The 18336-nt window shown below is 42.1% G+C and overlaps 1 pseudogene; it reads right to left on the reverse strand.

Moving 5' to 3' along the window:
* Positions 1 to 2692: 2692 nt before the first annotated feature.
* The window catches only part of LOC148149291 (centrosome-associated protein 350-like), a 629436-nt pseudogene continuing 613792 nt past the window's right edge, over positions 2693 to 18336 (reverse strand).

Consider the following 18336-nt stretch of genomic DNA (forward strand, 5'->3'; position numbering starts at 1 on the left):
GAATGTACTGGGTCAATTCTGCAGAATTTAAATTAAGGTCCTTTCTTTGCTCTTGCTAATAGTTGAGTCAAGTCGATTTAATTTCCATGACAGTTGCATAAGATCTTCAAATATTTTGGTCAATTTTGGGAATCTCAACATAGTGCATATTCTCAAGATATTATCAGGAAAAGAGGTACAGACATGATCACAGATTGAGAAGTTCAACCTTTGAGGCACTCTTTATCTGAAAATTATGGAGTGACACGTGGAAGATCATGATTCTAGAGAGTTTTAAGAAGGTGAATAATAATCATGTATTGTCTTATCAACAAATGGAAACAGCAATAGAAAGACAGAAATGATACAGAAGAACTTGAAACAAATACTGAGTGACTGGAAGAGACACCATATATTATGTAAATAGAAGCAGAAACTATAGATTCTCAGAGTTAGCAAAGTTACGACAGATGGGATTTAATGGATAACAGTCTGATGATGATGAGGATGATAAATTAATAATGGGAGAGTACAAACAGTGGAAGAGAAAGGGGCTTTGGATTTTTAGGGAAGGGGCAAAATGGTAAATTGAATTCAATGCAGTCATCAGGATCGAGATAATGTTTTTAACATGCTCTGTTATACATATCATCAATCAGAGCTGCTGTCGAGCACTATTAACCCATGTCTTTCTTGCTTAACTAAGGGAAAATAATTTTGTGTTCAAATGCCAAAAGCTGAATCTCACCTCACAAAAAACTCTTAGATTAGATTACTTACAGTGTGAAAACAGGCCCTTCGGCCCAACAAGTCCACACCGACCCGCCGAAGTGTATACCACCCAGGCCCATACCCCTACATTTACCCCTTCACCTAACACTACGGGCAATTTAGCATGGCCAATTCACCTAACCTGCACATTTTTGGATTGTGGGAGGAAACCGGAGCACCCGAGGAAACCCACGCAGACACGGGGAGAACGTGCAAACTCCACACAGAGAGTTGTCTGAGGCGGGAATTGAACCCGAGTCTCTGGCGTTGTGAGGCTGCAGTGCTAACCACTGTGCCACCATGCCGCCCACACTCTTTGCATCTTTCTATTTATTATACTTAGGGGAATGAACGATTTCAGACTGAAGGTTCTGAGCTTCAGCTTTCCAAAATCAGATCATTTTCAGTTGAATGCTGCACCCCTTTTATATTCCTGCAATTTGTAGGTAAATGCAAATCAGAAAAGAATGTGTCAGTTTAGTCAGGATGTTGCTGTATCAAATCAAAGTGACCCAAGCTCCTATTTCAGTGATTTCCTACATTGAATGCTCAGAAAAGAATGGACAGTATGAGAACTTGTCAAGCACTTTCATGAAAAGAGCTGCTTGCCCAATCAATGTTAATATGTGCAAACCATAAACCCTTCTGTTCTTCTAATCAGATGGTCATTCAGTCTCTGGACTTTGCTTCAGAACACTTAGTTTTAAAAAAAACTCTTTAAAAACATTGCCTCCCTTTGAGGGATGGTCAGAAAAGTGCAGGAGGAAAAGATTTGAATTTCAATAGCAAGCTTTAAGTTCTAAACTCAATAATTACACAGTAGAAATGGTCACTAAATCCTTGAGAAATAATCGGGTGTACTTATACGTATTTTGGGTGGCACGGTGCACAGTGGTTAGCACTGCTGCCTCAGCGCCAGAGATCCAGGTTCAATTCCCGCCTCAGGCGACTGACTGTGTGGAGTTTGCATGTTCTCCCCGTGTCTGCGTGGGTTTCCTCCGGGTGCTCCGGTTTCCTCCCACAGTCCAAAGATGTGCAGCTCAGGGGAATTGGCCATGCTAAATTGCCCGTAGTGTTAGGTAAGGGTAAATGTAGGGGTATGGGTGGGTTGCGCTTCGGCGGGGCGGTGTGGGCTTGTTGGGCCGAAGGGCTTGTTTCCACACTGTAAGTAATCTAATCTAATCTAATCTAATATTTTGAGAATTGATGGGCAAGGTAGAAAACAACGAGACACCAGAAATTTTAAGTACATTCCCCACAACTTGATTTTATCACCCACAAATATATTTCACAATTTATCAAGATATTCCTCACGACAGTCTTTTGGTAAAGGGTCATTGGGAAAGCGGAACACTCAGGGTAATTTCTGAAAATGATGACCTGCAAAATGTGCCTGAAGAAAGTGGAGTTGTATTTTGAAATATTGTTCGGGAAACAACAACAATCCTGTCATTGCTCCACCATCCTGTTGTCGGTACGACAGGGACACAATCCTTTATTCAAAACCCTCGGGACCAGCTTGTTTGCAGAATTCGGAATTCTTTAGTTTTCAGAGTAAGTGACAGTTTAACAGTAAAATTTTTAAAACTCTTACTGAACAGCAGACCCACCTGTGAAAACTATGAGCCCTGAGACAGAACTGACACCTGCCAGTACTGGGCCACACCCCCAGTGTGATGTGGGTCGAGTGGGTGTGGAGTGAACCCAAACAATCTTATTAATTAGACAAAAAAATTCACAACAAAAATTTCAGATTTCGGAGCTTTTCAGATTTCGGGATTTCGAATAAAGAATTGTCTACCTGTATGTTCAAATGTAATAATTAACGAGCTCTGGAATCATTACTAAAATAATTGCATCAATGCTTCGAGACCGATAACACATCTCCAATTCTTGAAATTCAAATCCATCCCAAAACAGGTTCAAAATTAATACTTACAGGTCAGGGACAAAGATCTGGAGATAATACTTCCTCCTTATCATCAACACTGTCAGCTCTTTCAGATGTCTCCAACTGGATAACAGTCTTGTGTTCCTCCTTTGGAGCCTTGGAAGGTGACCTGGGCCAGGATTCAACATCCAATTTGAACTGTAATCCTTGATTAGTAAACTGGATCTTCTCAGCTTGAGACTTCCATGATTTCTTCCAACTGTTCAATAGCGTCCTTCACAAAGGAAGATGGCAACATATCAACCAAAGAATTGGCCTTTGAATCACTGCTCTTCCGATCATCTCCTTTAAAGTCTTCGCTATCCTCATGATTGCCCTCAAGTTCCTCTCCTTTGATTCCACGTGCTCCTCATGGATTTCCTCAGATTCAGGCTCGAGGAATGATACTTTAAATTGAGCCTTTTCCCTGTTGAGTAAATCCAACAGAGAAATTGAAGCGATCCTGTGGATATTTAGTGAAAACTCCTCCCTTTGTGCACTGGAAGACACAAAAATATAATGTCTTTAACAATCAATGATCCCCAAAATCTTATTGTAATGAATCAAATAATTTTTCAGCACATGGTATTGATATAGGTTTCTGTCTCTAGTACTGCCTTGGATGCTTTCTCTATGAACACATCAGTACGGTTAATGTTTTCTTCATTCTGGTCTTCACACAAGTTTGCCAATCGTTCCTCCTCATCAGACTTGGGCAAGCTCTCTTTTAAATTTTGGTCATCTCCAAAAGTTACCACTGCCTTGCTAGATTCATTAATACTGTGCAGTAAGTCAAAGGTACTTGGTTCAGAAAACTGATTACTTGCATTTTGATCATTCAAGCTGTTTTTAAATGAACTCAGCTTAAAGTCTTACTGAGCTCAAACTCTTCCGCCTGCCGTTCTGTTACTTCTTTAGAAAGCTCTGGCTTTTTTCCTTCATCACAACACGTTTTGTAGTCTTGACCTAATTTATCCTCCACAAGTAGGTCCCTTTCATCTTCAGTTGTATCGATACCATCCCCAGAACGTTCAGGTCGAAGGGAAATCTTGTGGGGAGGAGCAAAGATGCCACATTTGTCCTTGCATGTGAAGTATTCAACTCCATCATATGTCCCATTATGACTGCCTTCTGGCTTATCCAGCTCCACACCAGCCCAAAAGACACTGGCGAAGCTAGTTCTGCCCTTGAAGCGAAGTGTCCCTCGTGGATGCTACTAACTAAAATTCTTGCACCAATTTGGGATTCAGGCAACTCATTGGTTTCAGGCAACATGGCTGTTGGGGTGCGACACGGAGAGGGAGAATGTGATGGCATGGGAATCTGTTCCTCATTGCTAGCATCACTTTGTTCTTCTCAGTTGGTCATTTCAAGTCTACAAGTTGTTCTGAATGTACGCTACCACAGCTGGGAGAGTATTTCTCACCTAGTCGCTCACTGATTTCATCATCCACACTGATACTTGGTGAAACACTTTGAGAAAGCTTCTTCCCTTCATTCATTCCCTCCTGCTGAAATGCACAGGACAGGAGGCCTCAGTGAGATTTTTGTCACTGGTAATTTTGATCCTTCGCGAAAGGACTTCTGCAGATTCCGGGCCAGCTTTGCAACTCCCACCGTGTAAACTTTCATTCATGTCTTCATTCCTCCTTCGCAATGACTCAAAACTTTCTGAGTAAGTTGCTTCCTTTCCTTGGGAAAGGTACTCAAATCCTTGAGAATAAGAATCATTCTCTGATGGAGTTCTTTTCAATTCTCCAGAGTCAGATAGCGCAGATGCAATGGAGGTGCCCGACTTAACTGATCTGACAATCTTCACAGAACTGGCTGAATGATCACTTGCACCATCCTCCTCATCAGGATAGCCGTCCTTGTGCAAGTAATATTCCTCATCCTTCAAGTCCTCAAATGTCTTTTCAACAAGCTAAGCTACTAAAGGCTGTTCTGTGTCATCAGATAGGACTCTGTTTAGTGGAGTTAATTCCTTGATACGCTCAGGGATATTGATGTGCTGCAGTTTCTCAATGCCTAATTTCAGCAAGGGTTCAGACTGATCAGATTGCTGAGACAAGCCTAGTACATCATCGACATCAGAGTCTTATGATTTTAGATGACTAAGTTCCTCCTGGATATCACCTTGCACAGATTGATGACTGGACACAACACTTTCATCACCAGAACCATCCTCTGGCCTAAATGCCAACTGATCTGGCATACGACTATATTTAAGAGCTCCTGCCACATTATCCAGCCCTTCAACAAAGTCAGGTCGAGATTTCAAATAACATTTGAAAACTGGAGAAGGACTCTTAGAGGGGTCATCAAGTCGACTATCGAAGAGTGCAGACTTGTTTCGATCTGATGCATCGTTCGCTGAGCAAGTTGGATTTCTGCCCATCTCGACTCGACGAACTTTGATCTGTAACAAATATAAGCAATTTGGTTTATAACTCGGTATCGAAAAAGAAAGTGCCAAAATATAATGTCTTTTACAATCAATGATCCCCAAAATCTTATTGTAATGAATCAAATAATTTTTCAGCACATGGTTGAAAAATTGGAAGTCCAAAACCAATTTTGAACAGCATAGTTCCAGCAATGACACAGATGAAATAAACTGTTTTAGGTGTTCGTTGAAGACTGAATATTAGCTAAGACACCCACAAGGACCCTCTATGCTTGTCTTCCAAAAGTAGCAAAGGACTCTTTGCACTTATTTGATGAGCAGCCGGGGTCTCAGCTCAGCAAATGATCGCACTCGAACAGCAAAGCACACCCATGGCACTGCACTGGTGCATCAGTCTGATTCACAAAGCACAGGTCTCTGAAGTGGGACATGAACTTACTTTACGTAATCTTGCAATGCAAGCGTTTGAGAATGCAATTTTTATACCTTTTGAAAAAATGTGCATTCTTAATGAAAGAACAAGCCTTTTTGAAATATGTTATTTAGATTCTTTAAAGACAAGGTTTAGTGATGGCACATAGTGGTCTGAACTAAATTAAAAAAATCCAGCTACAAGGGAGAACATGTTGAACTGAAGCAGTTAGTGAAGAATTGCAGAATTACAAAAAAAACCAGATACATCAGCTGTCTATTTATGTTAGTTTCCGGTTTGAATGCTGATAGTTTGCTGCTGAATAAACAAAGTCAATTTATTAAACTACTTGTAAACATTTTATGGAATTTTGCAATCCTGAACTAAATTAACACCATAGGTGCTGTAAAGAAACAAGCCCTATTGTTTGTGGAGTTATATACATATCCTGCTTTGTAATGGGGCCCAGTGATGCTTTGGATATTTCACTCTCAGTAAGAGATTTCCAGCTCTTTTCAGATCCAGTCCTGGAAACATGGGAAATAATTTATAAAGTTGGAACTTTGCAGCATAAAACACACAGCACATGCAGAATAATCAGCTCTAATTTCATAACGGATACATCCCGACACCACCTTCCTGGAAAGTGGTGAAAAAGATATAGCATCCATAATTATAGAATCATAGAATTTTACAGTACAGAATGAGGCCATTCAACCCATTGTGTCCATCCCGGCTACCCAAAGAGCTACCTAGATAGTCCCACTGTTCAGACTTATCTCTGTAGCCGTCTAACTTAATCACTTTCAATGAGCAACATTCCCCCATTTCTGTCTAACCTTCAGTACAGTCTGCAATAGGCAAAACTGGCAACTGAACAGTGATAACCCCAGGCAGAATCACAAAATTGTTGCACGATTTTATTTCCACTAGAACGTCATAAATTGCTTTTAGAGTCATAAGGATGTACAGCACAGAAACAGACCCACCAGTCCAACTCATCCATGCCGACCAGATATCCCAACCCAAACTAGTCCCACCTGCCAACACCTGGCCCATCTCCCTCCTATTCATATACCCATCCCGACGTCTTTTAAATGTTGCAATTGTACCAGCCTCCACCACTTCCTCTGGCAGCTTATTCCATATACGTATCTGAGTGAAAACATTCCCCCTTCGGTCTCCTTTATATCTTTCCCCTCTCACCCTGAACCCATGCCCTCTAGTTCTGGACTCCCCCACCCCACAGAAAAGACTTTGCCCCTCATGATTTCCTAAACCTCTAGAAGGTCACGCCTCAGCCTTCGACACTCCAGGGAAAACAGCCCTAACCTGTTTATCCTGTTTAACCCCTCTCTGTCGCTCAGATCCTCCAACCCTGGCAACATCCTCGTAAATCTTTTCTAAACCCTTTCAAGTTTCACAACATCTTTCCGATAGGAAGTAGACCAGAAGTGCACGCAATATGACTCATCTCCAGTTATGAGTCATACTTTAAATTACAAAACCAGCTTTCTGTACATCTGTCTTATAGGAGTTACAATAATGAAAAGACAGCCAGCTGTCAAAAAAGTCTCAGAGAAAAGCAAAATAATTCTCATTCCAATTCATGATAGAATTGAAAAAAAATAAGCACGTTACTGTACTGATCTGATGATACAACAGTTAAATGCAAAAATGCTTTAAAAAAGCTACCATGCGTCATTTATAAAAGCATAGCAATTTTTATTTTCCCCATATGCATGCATTGATATTAGTGCATTAATGTCAAGGAATTACATGGTTCATACTGCCCAAACCAGGAGCTTATAAATTTTAAATGAATCACTGTCACCAACATCTGAAGGAGAATATAACTGTAGCATCTTAGCACAAACTGATGGAAGGTGATTGAAAATGGTACTGGGTTTGGTACAGACGGTATAAAAAGAAAGGAGTCAGCATCAAGTTGCATGCATAGCACTCACTCCGACATTCCAAGGTGAGACCAGCAATTGACAACATGGCATGCAGGTTCGCCTGACACTGAAGGTGACCACAGAACAGTACTCAACGTATATGCAACTGGTTTGCCAAGCTGGAGCAAGACATTCTTCAGACAATACTGGTAGTGAAGATCTGGACCCCCAGTGGAGTTGGGGGGAGGTGGTCTCTCTGTTCCATGATCGGTGAAAAAGCACTCACAATTGGTCTGGTTCTTTAACATTTCATTCTTTATTTTTCATATGGCCAGGCACAGATCGTCCACAAACACAGAGGTTATACACTTCCATGTTCCTCAGAGGAACTGCGCATATGGCTTAAAACAGACATGTGCAAGGTTTGTGAAGGTTTGTAGCTCAGGTTGAGGGTTAGGGTGTAGGTTTGCTCGCTGAGCTGTAGGTTTGATATCCAGACGTTTCATTACCTGGCTAGGTAACATCATCAGTGGTGACCTCCAAACAAAGCTGTATCAGAACACTATTCCAACGAGCCAAACTGCAGCACAGACGAACTTCGGAAAACAGAGGAGAACCACCGATACAACGTATTCAAGAAGAACGGATACTCAAAAAATACAGTGCGCAGATTCCTCAAGAACAAACCACGACAAGCAGACCAAACACAGCCAGAAACCCGAACCACCTTACCATACATCAAAGAAGTTTCAGAAATGACAACCAGACTACTAAGACCCCTCGGAATCATAGTAGCACACAAACCCACCAACACTCTCAAACAAAAACTAACAAACTTAAAAGACCCAGTACTACCCATGGACAAAACCAACGTCATCTACAAAATTCCATGCAAGGATTGCCACAAACACTACAGAGGACAAACAGGAAGAAAGTTAGCCACCAGGATACACGAACACCAGCTAGCCACAAAAAGACACAACCCTCTCTCCCTCGTAGCCCTACACACGGATGAAAAAAACCCCATTTCGACTGGGACAACACATCTATCTTGGGACAGGCTAAGCAAAGACATGCCAGAGAATTCCTAGAGGCCTGGCACTCCAAGCACAATGCCATAAAAAAACACAGAGATCTAGATGCCATCTATCAACCCCTCAGAAAATGAACAGGAAATGACATCACCACAAACCCCAGGAACCCCATCCAGGAGAAAGATATAAATAGAAAGCAGGAGACAACAGCTTCGCTTCACTTGGAGGTCGCCACTGATGATGTTACCAAGCCAGGTAATGAAACGTCTGGATATCAAACCTACAGCTCAGCGAGCAAACCTACACCCCTTCAAACAGACATTTTTATACTTCTCTTAAAGAAAGGTACAGGCCATTATCGTATAGTACATTCAGCCAATTACCAACTAACTTATGAAACAATCTTAACTGACAGCTACTTGGTCCAATATTTCCAGGGAACCAACTTTGTTTTCCAACACTTAAGCCACCCTAACCTCACTAACCGAGTCTTGCCATCTGCAGTTGAAGGTCAGTTAGGGTGGCCAGTAATGTCTTATCTAGTCTAGTTATTTCTATGCTGTAAAGGAAGCATTGTCTGCTAATCTCTGTTGAGGCAGACTGTGATTAGTCAATTATGCAGCCCGATCAGCATTAAAAGCTATTTTATGCAGCTTTTAACAGAATTGTCAATTTGCAGCCAAGAAGCCATTTTGTCATATTATTTGCATTGAGAAGCCATTTTGTTCCCACTTAAGTTAGTAACAGCATGGGTTAAGTGGTTGTTCCTGACAACAACTGGTTACCTCAGCCTGTATTCAGGTTTCAGATCCTCAGGAGATAGAGATAGGGAAGTGGGAAGCAAAACAAAGGTCACATTTCATGTATAAAAGGGTATTGAATATGAATGGGCAGTGATCTTGTCCATTTCATTGTTTTAAAAATTACAGTATGGGGGTCGGATCACAATATATGTGGCAGTTCTCCATTCCAATAATACTCAATACTTTGGAGAAATCTTTCACCCACTAGACTGCTTTAAGGCACATCTCAAAAACCCACCCAATAGAACTGATTATATTCTATATGAACATATTATATTCTGCAGCAGCAAGTATGCAGGTTTTATGTCAAATGCAACCTTCAGCCATCATTCCATCTTTAAAAATCATGATTCATTCTCTTTCTTTTTCATATACAGAATAAACAGATCGACTTCATTACAAATGCATCTTTTTTTTTTAAAAAATGTTAAACTCCAGATAGTTCTGGACATGAAATATTTCATCTCAAAAGATTGATTGAGCATGGGGGTCAAAAGGCAAGGGGTCCTAGAGTCAGTTATACAACAGACCCAACTCACCCGCACAAACCAGATATCTCAACGTGACCTAGTCCCAGTTTGCCAGCATTTGGTCCATATCCTTCTCAACCCTTCCTATTCATGTACTCATCCCGATGCTTTCGAAAAATTAAAATTGAACCCCTCTCCACCACTCTGGCAGCTCATTCCATGTATGCAGCACCCTCTGCCTGAAAAGTTACCTCTCAGGCCCTTTTTAAATCTTCACTTCTCACCTTAAACCTTTGTCCTCTAGTTTATGACTCCCCTGCCCTGGGAAAAAAATCTTGGCTATTCACCCTATCCATGCCCCTCATGATTTTACAAACCTCTGCAAAAACCCTTCAGCCTCCAATGCTCTGGGGAAAAATACTTCAGCCTATTCAGCCTCTCCCTGTCAGTCAGTCCCAGCAACACCCTTGTAAATCTTTTCTGCACTCTCTCAAGTTTAACATCCTTCCTATAGAAAGGGGATCAGAACTGTATGCAGTATTCCAGACGAGGCCTCACCAATGTCCTGTACAGCTGCAATGCAATGCCTCAACCACTACAGTCCATGTTCTGACCATTGAAGGCAAGCATGCCAAATGCCTTCTTCACCACCCTTTCTACCGGCAACTCCTCTTTCAAGAAACTATGCACCTGCATCCTAAGGTCTCTTTGTTCAGCAAAACTCCCCAGGGCCCAACCATTAACTGTATAAACTAGTGACAGGATAGAGAACTTTGAAAACGAGATTTGATAGAGAAGTTTAAAAATGAAGACCATAAGACATAGGAGTGGAAGTAAGGCCATTCGACCCATCGAGTCCACTCCACCATTCAATCATGGCTGATGGGCATTTCAACTCCACTTACCCGCACTCTCCTCGTACCCCTTAATTCCTCGTGAGATCAAGAATTTATCAATCTCTGTCTTGAAGACATTTAACATCCCGGCCACCGTGGCAATGAATTCCACAGGCCAACTACTCTCTGGCTGACGAAATGTCTCTCATTTCCGTTCTAAATTGACCTCCTCTAATTCTAAGGTTGTGCCCATGGGTCCTAGTCTCCCTGCCTAACGGAAACAACTTCCCAGAGTCCACCCTTTCTAAGCCATGCATTATCTTCTAAGTTTCTTGTAGATCTCCCTTCAACCTTCTGAACTCTCATGAATACAATCCCAGGATCTTCAGATATTCATCGTATGTTCAGCCTACTATTCCAGGGATCATCCGTGTGAATCTCTGCTGGACACACTCCAGTGCCAGTATGTCCTTCCTGAGGTGTGGGGCCCAAAATAGGTCACAGTGTTCGAAGTGAGGCTTATCTCAAGCTTTATAAATTCTCAGTAGCATATCACTGCTTTAATATTCCAACCTTCTTGAGATAAATGACAACATTACATTTGCATTCTTCACCACAGCCTCAACCTGCAAGTCAATCTTTAGAGAATCCTGGACGAGAACTCCCAGATCCCTTTGTATTTTGGCTTTATGAATTTTCTCACCGTTTAGAAAATAGCCCATGCCTGTATTCTTTTTCCCAAAGTGCAAGGCCTCACATTTGCTCACGTTGAATTTCATCAGCCATTTCCTGGACCACTCTCCTAAACTGTCTCAATCTTTCTGCAGTCTCCCCACCTCCTCAGAACATACTGCCTGTCCACCTAACTTCTTATCATTGGTGAACTTCGCCAGAAAGCCCCCAGTTCCCTTCATCCAGATCATTAAGAGATAAAGTGAACAGCTGCGGCCCCAACACTGAACCCTACGGGATTCCACTTGTTACCAGATGCCATTCCGAAAAAGAACCTTTTATCCCAACTCTCTGCCTTCTTTCAGACGGCCAAGCCTCAATCCATGCCATAGCTCACCTCAAACACCATGGGCCCTCACCTTACTCAGCAGCCTCCCATGTTGCACTTAACCAAAGGCCTTTTGGAAGTCTAGATAGATCACATCCACTGGGTTTCCCTGGTCTAACCTTCTTGTTACCTCTTCAATGAATGCCCACAAGTTTTTCAGGCATGACCTTGCCTTACTAAATCCATGCTGGCTTGTTTTAATCAGACCCTGCACTTCCAAGAACTTACAAATCTTATCCTTAACGATGGATTCGAGAATTTTCCTACAACCGAGGTTAGGCGAAGCAACCTATAATTTTCCATCTTTTGTCTTGATCCTTTCTTGAACAAGGGAGTTACAAAAGCGATTTTCCAATCATCTGGGACTTTCCCTGACTCCAGTGACAACCAATGCCTCTGCTATTTCCTCAGACACGTCTCTCAGAACATCTGGAATGGAGCCCATCTGGGCCAGGGGATTTATCAATTTTTACACCTGTTAGCTTTTCTCGCACTCTCTCTTTTGTAATGGATACCATACTCAACTCTGCCCCCAACTCTCCTTCACTGTTGGGATATTACTCATGCCTTCCACTGTGAAGACTGATTAAGTTCTTCAGCTATTTCCTTACCTCCCATCACAAGCCTTCCTGTATCAATTTGGAATGGCCCAATTTCTACTTTTGCTTCTTGTTTGTTTCTTATGTATTGAAAGTAATTTTTACTATCATTTCTAATATTACTGGCGAGCTTATTTGATCCTCTCCTTCTTTATTTCTCTCTTTGTTTGTTTTCACAGTCTTCCCAATCTTCTGATTTCCCAGTTCTCTTGGTCACTTTGTAGGCTTACTCACTATCTTTGATCCATTTCCTGACTTCCTTTGTCAGCCATGGCTATCTAATGCCCCCGCCACCCCCCTCCCCCCACCCCGTATAATCTTCCTTTTTTTGGGGGCTGAACCTTTGTACTGTGTCCTCAATTACACCCAGAAACTCCTGCCATTGTTGCTCTACTGTCTTCCCCACGAGGCTCTGCTTTCAGTCGATTTGTATCAGTTCCTCTCTCATGCCCCTGTAATTAGCTTCATTTAACTTTGACACCATTACATCCAATTTTGCCTTCTCCCTTTCAAACTGCAGACTGAACTCGACTATATTATGATCGCTGCCTCCTAAGTGCTCCCTTACTTTAAGATCTTTTACAACATCTGGCTCATTACATAAAACTAAGTCCAAAATAGCCTGCTCTCTTGTAGGCTCCATCACAAGCCGTTCCAAAAAGCCATCCTGTAAGCATTCCATGAATTCCCTTTCTTTGGATCCACTGGCAACATCATTCACCCAGTCCTTTGCATATTGAAGTTCCCCATGATCATTGTGACCTTGCCTTTCTGACATGCCCTATCTATTTCCTGGTACATCTGTGCCCCTAGTCCTGAACACTGCTGGGAGGTCTGTACATAACACCCATTATGGTTTTTTTGCCTTTATGGCTCAACTCCACCCACAGAGAATCCGCATCATCTGACCCTATGTCATTCAGTGCCATAGATTTAATTTCATTCTGAACTAAAAAGGCAACTCTGCCCTCTCTCTCTCTCTCTAAGTTGTAAATCCTTGGATGTTTAACTGCCAGTCCTGAACCCCCTACAACCACCTCACTATGATGCCTACCACATCATAATCGTTCATCATGATTTGTGCTGTTAATTCATCTGCTTTGTTATGAATACAACGAGCATTCAAGTAAAGTGCCTTAATCCTAGTTTTCTTATCCTCATGATTTCCAACATCTCTACTAATATGTTCGAAGTTATCCTTCTTTTTTGCTTCAATTCTAGTCTGCCTTGATCTTAAACCCTGCACACATGCTAACCCGCTGCTTATCTTTCCACTTGACTCCATACTCCCTGTTGCTTTCCCTTTCCCCAGACTCATAAGTTTAAAGTCCTAGTGACCACCCGATTTATCCTTTTCACCAGAACACTGGTTCCAGATCGGTTCAGGTGGAGACTGTCTCATCAGTACAGATCGCCCAGGTTCCAAAAACTGATGCCAATGTCCCATGAAACGGAAACCCTCTTTCCCACACCAATCTCCTAGCCACGTGTTTACTTCCCTAATTTTCTTATCCCTATGACAATTAGCACGAGGCTCGGGTAGTAATCCAGAGATTATGACCCTCGAGGACCTGTTCTTCAATTTCCTTCCTAGTGCTTGATACTCCCCACACAGGCCCAGATGCCTAGCCTTGTCTATGCTGTTAGTGCCAACATGGATCACATCAACTGGATCTTCTCCCTCCTGCTCCAATATCCTTTCAAGCCAATCAGAGATGTCCGGCATCCTGGCACTGGGCAGGCAACACACCATGTGGGACTCCCAATCCGGCTAGCAAAGGATACTATCTGTCCGCTAATTACAGAATCCCCTGTAACAACTACTTGTCTTTTTACTCCCCTTCTTGAATGGCCTTCTGCACCATGTTGCAGTGGTCAGCTGGCTTATTCTGTCCACAGCCCTTTTCCTCACCCATACAGGAAGCAAAAATTGCATATTTGTTGGATAAGGTCAAGGGCTGAGGCTCCTTCACTCCTGAACTCAGAATCCCCCTACCTGCCTCATTTACAGTCACACCCTGTTGTTCCTGATCACTAACTGAATTTGAATTACTTAATCTACCGGGTGTGACTGCCTCCTGAACCACTGCATCCAGGTAACTCTCCCCCTCCCGGATGTGCCGCAGTGTTTGAAGCTCAGATTCCAGTATATTAATTCTGATCCGGAGTTCTTTTAGCAAACAACACTTGCTGCAGATATGGTCACTGCCCTTCACAATGGGTTCAGCTCCCACACCATACAGCTACAGCACATCACCTGTCCAGCCATCTCTACTTATTTAATTCATTTATACAAATTTATGAATTAAATAATTTCTAGTACTTCTCTATGGTCTTATTCAACTAACCATCTAATAGCCAACTTTTAATCAATCACACGAAACACAAGAAATATCAATTGAAACACCTTACCTTAGCAACACACAGGAGGCCATTTTTTTGGTGAGAGTTGGGGGCGCGGGCGGGGGGGGTGACACTACACGTGTAGCATCTTGTGATTCAACTGCTGCCCAAATATATACCCACCAGTCCGCTGCGCCTTGCTGTGCCCTCTCCCTCTGCTGCTCCTTTAAAAGCCTCACTTACCCAGCAGTCTCATGTCCGTTCCTGCTCAGTGTTCGCTCTGCCAAGGTAAGTTTTTATATTTCAAAGTTATCTTCCCATCAGGTCTCTGGTCCTCGCTGTCGCTCCTCTCACTCCACCTGCCACCGAAGAATTGAAAAACACTGAACTCCCGAGCTAAGTTATTACATTTTCAAGTTACCTTCCCATCAGGCCTCTGGTCCTCGCTGAAGGTGCCTGAGCTGCATAGAGAGAGAAATGTTTTCACTTGTGAGGCTGACTGAACAGGAAGTTAACATTAACGAATTGAATCACAAGTTCAAAACAAAACATTATTCTCTGAGAAAGGTGACAACATGAAACTTGCTAGAGCTGGGAATGCTGAAGTTGAATAGCACAAATTTGTTAAAGGGGAGTACTTCAGGGAGAAATATACAGAAGGATGCACTGATGGGATGAGACAAAGTGGGAGTAGACTCGCATGGAGATGAATTAACTGCACGAATCTTTTGGGCCAAAAGGCACGCTTCTCTGCTGTAAAGTCTCTTTAAAAGTATTGGTCTCCTTAGCTAAAGAACCACTTCATCACCAACTTATTTGGACAAAAGGGCATAAAAGAGAAATACAAGAGGCATCCCTTCCTAAGGTCACAATTGACGTCCATTATTGAAAGTACCTCTGCAGAGAGGGAGGTTGAATCTTCGGTTTCTCAGTAGCAGTGGAGTACAGAGTTTTAATCTGCGGTTTGATTGAGTTTGAGCTGGCAACATCAAGATCTTTACTGAGTTCAGCTTCGGTCTTCTTTACAAACTCATCATAGGATTGAAAGAAACATGGAGAGAAAGTGAAATCAAGCATTGGGATTTAAGGAAGTACACATGACACTACTTTGCCAACTGCACTGAATTCAATGTCCTTCTGAATATTTTTTCAACTTTTCTGGCAACTTAGGAATAGTAGGATTTGGTTTTCAGCAAATTACTCCAGTGAGGACCCAAGTTTTCAATTCAATCAGAAAGTTGAAGCATTTTCTGGATTTGTGCAGGAGAACCAGACAGGTAAGCCAAAAACAGATAAAGCATTTGTCATTTGAAATAATAGAAAATTCAGATGTATGATGCAGTGTTCATAATCGTGATGTAATGCTACAATGTAAAACTGGACAATTCTGAAACTGAAGCACTTATCAAAATATGGGTCATCCAATCACATTTTCTCCTGCCAAATTTCTTCATCTTCTGCCAAGCTGTCTTCTGCTATTGCTCTTGGTTGAATCCAAACAACATCATAACTTCATTAGAAATGAAGATCTGGGGATAGAAGCACAGGAGAAATGGCAGCTGTTGCAAACACCCTAAATACACAGACAAAACAATCCACAATCCATTATCCGTCTTTAAAACTGCTCAATGAAGATGCAAAATTGGATGAAACTCAAAGCATGTTCTATTTAACAAAAATCTGCTAAATGCTTGAAAGCTTAATGACAATTGAAGTGAATAACATCAGTGAGATCCGAAAGCATATACGAAACAACACTAAGGTAGCATGCAACATTCCCAGATTGTGAGAAGGTTTGACACTTTCTCTTGCCTAAGACCTCGGCTGAGAAAATTAATTATTTCACTTAACGATTCACTGCATTACGTGGTTCAGCACTTTGCCAATGGCACCTTCTAAGAAGCCTCTGCTCCGTCGAATTCCAGAAATGTTCTGCCTTTCATAGACTGTAGGCAGACAACTCAAGATCAGTGCTATAGGAAGTCCCACAATAAATATTGGGGCTGACATGGATTCATACAGTGAACCAAGCATTTCAGGAAGGTCAAATCGTTCTCAGTTTAACAGATGAGTTCATCAAAGCTATATGACCTAGCCACTGACCACTGCCTCACATGGCTCCAGGCAGGAAGTGTTTGATAGGTTTCCCGGCTAACACCACCAAAGGCAAGTAACACGCCTGGAAATGTAGGTGTGGGAAATAGTACAGTTCAGACTGAAGACACATCAGAGTCAAGTTATAAAGACAAAGCAAAGGAAATGAACAGTTCCAAATTTGCTCTGTGAATGAAAAGCTGATTTACAAATGCCCATTCTCAGTCCCTGGCAAAGTGCAACACTGTGCTCAAAGTGAAGTCAGGCTAGACAATGAGCAGCTTGATGTTGACTTTAGACTGTGGTAAAAAGTTCACATTGCAGTGTTGCAAGTCTGAGTTACTGGGAGGAGTCATCCAGTGTACACTTCAATGTCAGTGCCACAGTAAAATAGAAGTTGCATTGTTGTAATAGGAAAGAACTTGGTCTTCGTGATGGACAATACTTTGTAACCAATGCTCAAGTCATCCACCTAAACCTCAAATTGTCAAAAACAACTTACAAATATACATCACATTTCACACTTGTTGCATGTTGTTTCCAACCTTTGAAGTATATTCACTATTATAATATCGTCAAAAGCTGCAACAAACTTTCACACAGCAAGTTCCCACAAATTAGAGAAATGGTTCAGTAAACGTTGAGCCAGACTGACTCATGTAGTAGACTGACCAGCACCATGAGGGAGAACTCCACTCCTCTTCAATGTCACAGCAAAACTCTTTTAAAAAACTCACCCAAGGGGGAAATGGGGCCTCACTTTGAAAACAATATTTCAGTACTGCACCAGGACTGTCATCCAGGATTTCACTTCAGTGTTTGCTTAATCCCCTCTGCTGACTGAGGAAGAGTGCCACTGAGCCGTGGCTAACACTCAGAGCTATTACATTGTCTCTCCAGTTTGGAGTAAAATGAGGTTCCTCGAGGATCATCGGGGAGATCAGAGTAAAATGGGGTTCCTCAGTTCCTGATCTTACTTCCATCATAAGGTCAGAAGTGCGGATGGTTGCACAATATTCAGTACCATTCATAGATTCAGTATCTGAGGAGTTATGTTCAAAGGCAACAAGATCTGGACAATATGCAGGTTGGACTGGCAAGAGGCAAGTAAGTTTTGCACCAAAACTGCCAGTCAATGACCATCTCCAGTAGGATGCCTGTGATCAGTGGTGTGCCACAAGGATCGGTGCTGGGTTCACTGCTTTTCTTCGGTTATATGAATGATCTGGATGTGAACATGGGACATAGTATGGTTAGTAAGTTTGCAGATGACACTAAAAATAGAGGCGTAGTGGACAGTGTTGCATCTTGTAATGGCAAATCGGGGCAAGACATATATACTCAATGGTAAAGTCCTGGGGAGTGTTGCTGAATAAAGAGACCTTGGAGTGTATGTTCATAGTTCCTTGAAAGTGGAGTCACAAGTAGACAGGATAGTGAAGGCAGTGTTTGTTATGCTTGCCTTTATTGGTCAGAGCATTGAGTTTAGGAGTTGAAAAATCACGTTGCGGCTGTACATGATTCTGATTCGACCTCTTTTAGAATACCGTGTGCAATTCTGGACTCCCTGTTCTCGGTGGGATTTTGTGAATCTTGAAAGGATTATGCAAAGCTTTACAAGGATGTTGCCAGGGTTGGGGGAGTTCTGCTATAGGAAGAGGATGAATTGGTTGGGGCTATTTTCCCTGCAGCATCGGAGG

This window comes from Chiloscyllium plagiosum, unplaced genomic scaffold (genome assembly GCF_037043375.1).
Source record: "Chiloscyllium plagiosum isolate Xiang-an unplaced genomic scaffold, Cpla_swu_hap1 HiC_scaffold_9, whole genome shotgun sequence".
Lineage (NCBI taxonomy): Eukaryota > Metazoa > Chordata > Chondrichthyes > Orectolobiformes > Hemiscylliidae > Chiloscyllium > Chiloscyllium plagiosum.